The sequence below is a fragment of the Nelumbo nucifera genome, chromosome 8, assembly GCF_055504915.1.
Source record: "Nelumbo nucifera cultivar China Antique chromosome 8, China Antique-T2T, whole genome shotgun sequence".
Taxonomy (NCBI): Eukaryota; Viridiplantae; Streptophyta; class Magnoliopsida; order Proteales; family Nelumbonaceae; genus Nelumbo; species Nelumbo nucifera.
Genome location: NC_142656.1, coordinates 9,635,299 through 9,641,938, shown reverse-complemented (window position 1 = coordinate 9,641,938; position 6,640 = coordinate 9,635,299).

Below are 6,640 nucleotides of genomic sequence, written 5' to 3'. Positions count from 1 at the left end.
AACAAATCCTACATAAACTGAACACATACATGGCCTGATCATGTGAAGCAATTTCATATGCTACTGTTATGAATGAATATACATGCCGAGCTGAAGCAAAGCCATGCTCTCTCTAATGGGGTGACTTGTGATGAGGGGCGATTTGGGCATGTAGTGATATTATGCCACGTGGTGGCCCTAAATCGTTGTTTAACACCTCAATGTCATGTAGGCACACCGGTCCGAGATTAGGTTGGCAATCTAAGGACTAGGTCGCCCATTACAGGATTAGGTCGTCCATCGCAGGGTCAGGTTGGTTATTGTAGGATTAGGTTGGCCATCATAGGACCAGGTCACCCATCACAGGAACACGTCACCCATCGCTGGACCAGGTCAGCCATCATAGGAGCAAGTCAACCATCTCAGGACCAAGTCGGGGATTGCAGGATTAGGTTGGCCATTACAAAATTGAACTAGGGACCTCTTCATGAGGGGCAACCTCTCTCCACCAACCTGGCTGAAGCGTAATTGGCGACCTGCAGGATGTAGTGGCCGACCCCCATCATGAGTGGGCTATCATCTCTGAATCCTCTGAGATCATGTCACTCCGTCGACAGAGTTGACTTCCACCCCACCCGCTTTAGAGGCAATCAGGTGAGTTCTATCTCTTAATATGAAAACTGCCTCCAAGCAAGGTGGACCAATAAGTCACGTCCCCTTGGATGGGCGTGTAGCATGGAGCCCACAACAACCTGCACCTGTATAAAGGCATCCTAGGGATCAAAGAAGGTACGTGTGATTTAGCATTCACAACTCTCTAGCTTTCTCGCTTTTTAGCTCTCTCAAAATGCTTCATTGACTTAAGCATTGGAGTGCCTACCCAGGGTACTCTGATACTATTCTTTTGCAGCTCGACTCGATGAACTCACCAGCCTGGCATCCAAGCCCTCCATGGTTCCTATGGGAGTTGATGACCGATAGATTGTGGAGCCACCCTCGTAGGTCAGCCCTACCGAGGTGCTAAGAGCGAATAGGCCTATTAAGATTTCGGCAATCTACCTAAGACCCACTTTGGCGACCTGGACGAGCTGACTCATGATACATGCAATTCGACGAAAATCAACGAATGGGAAGCTAACCGCATTTAGCATTAAGGCTCCCTCAAGATGACCTATTCGAAACACAACGACAACATATAACCGGCCCACGCTTAGCGCACCTCGGCTTGCTAAAAAATGCAACATCGTCCTTGTCCTTGTCGACAACATCCTTGTTGGTATCATTCTCATTGCCTTCTCTGCTATCCTCCACCTCGGTTTTGGGCTTCGCGTTGATATCGTCGGCTACCCCCTCGAGGACCAACTTGAGGGACACTGCGTAGAAGCATGTGAGTGGAGCAACTTGAGGAAGCAGTGGCACAGTTTGAAGCCCTTCTTGAGGGCGGGCATGACAAACTCCACTCTTGAGGTGCTTGGGCGAACAACAGAACTCCTTGATAACTACATCCCTAGATCGACATATGTCCTCGGAGTGCCCACTCTGCCTCCTCGTGTTGACGAGTTTGTTCTTATGCTCCGGTGGTCAAGATGGTGATGTATTGCGTAGTGCCACATTCAGCCATTGGACACTTCTAGCTCAGGTGAACAAATTGGGCCAACGCCAATGAACCAGCTGAACTAAGTCACTTTGGGCTAGAGACCTACAAGGAACTACTCCCTTCATTGAACTGACCTTGACTTGGGAGTGGGGGCAATTGATGAGGGGCAATTTATCCCTCAAGTGACATTGCACCACGTGGCGGCCCTAAACCATTGCTTAACACCTTAGTGTCACGTAGGCACCTTGGTCCAAGACTAGGTCACCCATCACAAGACCAGGTTGGCCATCACAGGATTAGGTCACCCATCACAGGACTAGGTCGCCCATCATAGGGCCAGGTTGGCTATCATAGGACCAGGTTAGCCATCATAGGACTAGGTTGCCCATCACAGGACCAGGTCGCCCATCGCAGGACTAGGTCGGCCATCACAAGACTAGGTCGCCCATCGCAGGACTAGGTCAGCCATCACAGGACCAGGTCACCCATTGTAGGACCAGGTTGGCCATCATAGAACCATGTCGCCCATTGTAGGACCAAGTCGGCCATCACAGGACCAGATCGACCATTGTAGGATTAAGTCAGTATCACAAGATTGAGCTAGGACTTCGGTATGAGGGGCGACCTCTCTCCGTCGACTTGGTTGAAGCACAGTTGGCGACCTGTAGGATGTGGTGGCCGACCCCCACTATGAGTGGGCTATCATTTTCGAATCCTTCAAGATCACGTTACCCCATCGACGGAGTTGACTCCCGCCCTGCCCACTTCCGAGGCAACAGGGTGAGGTCTATCGCTTTACATGAAAACCGCCTCCAAGCGAGATGGGCCGATAAGTCACGTCCCCCTGGAGATCTCAAGTGTCTAGCATGGAGCCCACGACAACCTGTGCCTATATAAAGGCATCCTAGGGATCAGAGAAGGAAAGTGCGGTTTAGCATTCACAACTCTCTAGCACTCTCACTTTTTAGCTTTATAAAAACTTTTCGCTAACTTAGGCATTGGAGTGCTCACCCCGGGTAAAGCAACCTGAATACTCTGATACTGTTCTTTTGCAACTCGACCCAGCAAACTCACCAGCCCAGCATCTGATCTGTCCTCTAACAGGGAACTACCAGATCGTGCAACATCAACTTGTATATGGTTTTTGTTGATAGGCTATTCATATCCAACTCCCGAGCCACAATAGGATTTGTTATTTTACTTCCTAATAAGAATTTTGTAAACAAAGGTTAGCACTAAGGTATGGGCCATATTGTAATGCCTTAAGGTGGGCTCAAGCTTTGGTCTCTAATGAGATCAATTTATTTGTGAGAAGTAAAATGATTAATTCCCACTTCTTATATAAAAGAAAATGAAGGTAAGATGACGATTATTTGGTTGGGTGTGATGTAGGAAGCAAAATGATGTATTATCGATAAGAAAATTGAGATAAGAGGAAGGTGGTATAACTTGTACTGCCGATTAGCAATGCAAATGACACAAAAAGTACACATTTTATATCAGATGGACATGCATATCATAATTACAAACAAACAGTTACAAAATTGAACCAGGTACAAAAAGTTTATCTGATTCGGGTTTTCAATGCAAATAAGCAGTGCATTACACGCATTGCCTGTAATTAATAACGAAGAAAATCATAAATAGGATAAACTTAAAGTGACACAAGGAGAAATCCCTATCCTACCTTACCTCATTCCTCTAATCCCTCAACCAAAATATTTTCTCTCTACTCTATAATCTGTAAAATCAATGAATTAACACAATCTTATTGGTCCAGTAGAAATTTCACTTCTGACTGGCCTAAGAGGATCTGGAGCTGTTTTGGCTGGCTTTCTCATGCTAGATTGTAGGTGGGGTGCAAGTCAGAAATTTACAAGGCATGGGCCTAGGCCCATTCATTTTTTCTTTCAAATGCTCAACTCAAGTCAGCCCAACTTGCGGCCATAAATTTAGGAAAATTCTTGTTGATAAACACTTCAGGAATTATGTCATCATTTATTTTTCTGCACAACCATTTTGGAGAATGAGAAATCCTATCAAACATGGTGTTTGGTACCGTGGTTGTTTTGAGTAGAAACGGGTGTTAAGAGTTTCACAGCTCCTACCTTAGGCTGCGTTTGGAAGTGATGTAAATAGAGTATAGATTTTGGTTCAGGGTAAATTTGCACTCTAGTTTACTTTTGCCTGTATTTGACAACATTACATTTATGCAATGACAAATGACAGACCAATGCATATTTACATTGATAATAATATGTAAAAGTATATCAATAAAAAAGAAGTAAATTTACATTCAAGTGGGCTTTTGATAAAAAAAAAAGCATATGTTTTATTGAAATTCATGTTTGCATCAATTACAGCCAAAAGTCTGTTTGGTAAGAAGGTAAATTTGTTAGTGCAAAAACTAACCCAACTTTACAATTTATATGAACTGTTTTACACTCTACATATTTGCATTCACACTTATTTGCACCGTTTTCAAATGCAGCCTTATGTCACATAACAGTGTTTTCAAAATCAGACCGGAAAAACTGGGAATCAATCATCTGACCAGTTCCATTTCACCCCAAAATCACTTTTGGTCAAAAACCGTTGATTTGGTCAGCAAACTGCTGACTCAGGCAGTCAAACCATCGAACCATCAACCTGAACAACGGTTTTTGGACATTCTTTTTTTAATTTTTAGTCAAAACAATTCATCCATTCGGACCAGATGGTCGGACCATTCAACCCAGGAACCTGCAGTCTCAGAACAATTCTCTGTTCGATCTGGTTTTAAAAACCTTACCCCATGGTGAAAAGTAGAAAATTGAGGGGCAGTAAGAAAAATCAAGGGTGCTTAAAAAAATACGTCACAATTATGTTTTTAATCTAAGCTGAAACGCATTTTTCATCAAACAGACATTCTCCAAGCCTGAAAGATGATACTTCTACTTTATGTCTCAATCCAAAACACTTCAGGTTGAAACACTAACGGTATCAAATTCAACCAGGATGATGAGGACTGGAATGAATATAGGGTGTTAAAACTCAAGTTCTGATCTAGTCCCCATACACGGGACCAACATCCATTGCAGCTATTTGGACTGAATTCAGATCTGCGCCCCACAAGGGGGCGCCCCCTAGTGTCCCACAGCACATCTCTGCTGTGCATTGGGAACATCTCCCGATGATAATACCAGTCCCGATGATTATTATCGGGAGATGTTTCCAATATACGGCAGGGATGTGCTGTGAAACGTTGTGGGGCGCCCCCTTGTGGGGTGCAGATGTGAACTCGCTTGGACTAGATCCAAATTCATTGGACTCTTTTCTTCTTCTTCTCTTTTATATAATTTTTGCACAAATGGGCAGTAAAAAAACATGTTAAGGTTCAAATAATTTTTTTAGGTAAAGAATGTACATTGGCTCCCCACAGAACATGCCCCTCACGCACCTCACAGCACACTCCAATCTGTGCATTGGTAACGTATACTCCACATGTGGGGCACATGTGGTAGTCATAGGGCCCTTACTCTCTCATGTGCAATAGCTAGTACATTAATAATAATAATAATAATAATAATAATAATAATAATAATAATTTGAGTTCAACTATCTTACCGAATAAGTATAATACCTAAAATAATTGATAACCAAATTGAGGAGAGTGTCTGAATTATAATCCTTTGACAAACTATATAATTATTGGCTGAATTGCACTATTAGTCATGGAGAAGTTCAAACAAGCAAGGGCTGTTTCATATTCCAACTTCATTTTTTAAGGCCCCAGTGAGTTCTATACTCCTCTTTCTCCGGTTTTTATTTATTGTCCAATTTCAGCCCTAATAACATTATCATATGTCAAAATAATGCATTCTTTATAAGCAATTTTTAATTAAATATTTCTAATTTTGAATGATTTTTTATTTATGGTCCAATTTTTTATAGGCGATTTTTAATTAAATAATTCAAAGTGAATGACTATTATTTCTTAAGCATAACTAGGTTATGGTTCTAATGCAAATGCATGCCCAAGGGTCCCTATTAGTATCCTCATATATAGGATATTAGGATTTTTTTTTTTTTTTTTGTAAAATTGGGATCTGCTTCTTACAGTGTGCCTTACACTGATCTTTCTGATGTACAGCTAGGATACATTGTGAGGTTGATGTGATGTGTGTTCTATGAGGAGCTGGACTCTTTGTTTGCATGGCAGAAATATTGATTTATTCTCATAATAAGCCTTCCTCATTTTGTTTCCCTTGTGACCCCGTGATGAAACAACACCACAGACAAGTCAGTATTGGAAATTTATTTAAGACATGGAACTGTTTTTTTTTTCTAAATCTCTCCTCCGCTTTTTCTTATTTCTCTTAAACTTACCTTGACTATTCAAAACCTCTATACACTTTTATCAAAGTTTTCTTTTTTTATTTATTTTTTATCTCAAAGTCAGGGGTCAGTAGTGTAAGAGTAGGTGATATTCATGTGTGTAAATAAGTATTAACCATAGATGATGTATGGTATTTGGATAATAGTTGTCGCAAATATCTATTTTATATAGTATAGATTTATAAAAGTTGTTCAGTTAGGCAATTAATTATTTAATATTCAAATTAACCCTAATCCTCTCTCAAATAATTGTTTAAAATATTTACTTATTCTTATAATAAGCCTTCCTCTTTTTGTCTCCCTTGTGACCCCCTTGATGAAATAACATCATAGACAGGTAAATAATGGAAATAAATTTAAAATGCAGAACTAGGGGTGAGCATGGTTCGATTCGGTTCAGTTCCATCGCAGAACTTGGAACCTACCTTGTAGGGCTTGGTTTCAAGTTTCCAGAACCTACCCTGTGAAGGTTGACTCTAAGGTTGTTTTGACCTTGGTGGTTTCGGGGTTGGCTCCAGGGTCTATGAACTTGTTCTTTCTTTTACTCTCCCCCTTCAAAAAAATAAAGAAAGAAAGAAACATGTTCTTTAAAAACTTGATTTTCAATCGATATAATATATAGTTTAAAACTTATATTATCTTTATCGATTAAGTAATTTAATATGTAAATTATCATTATATGGTTTA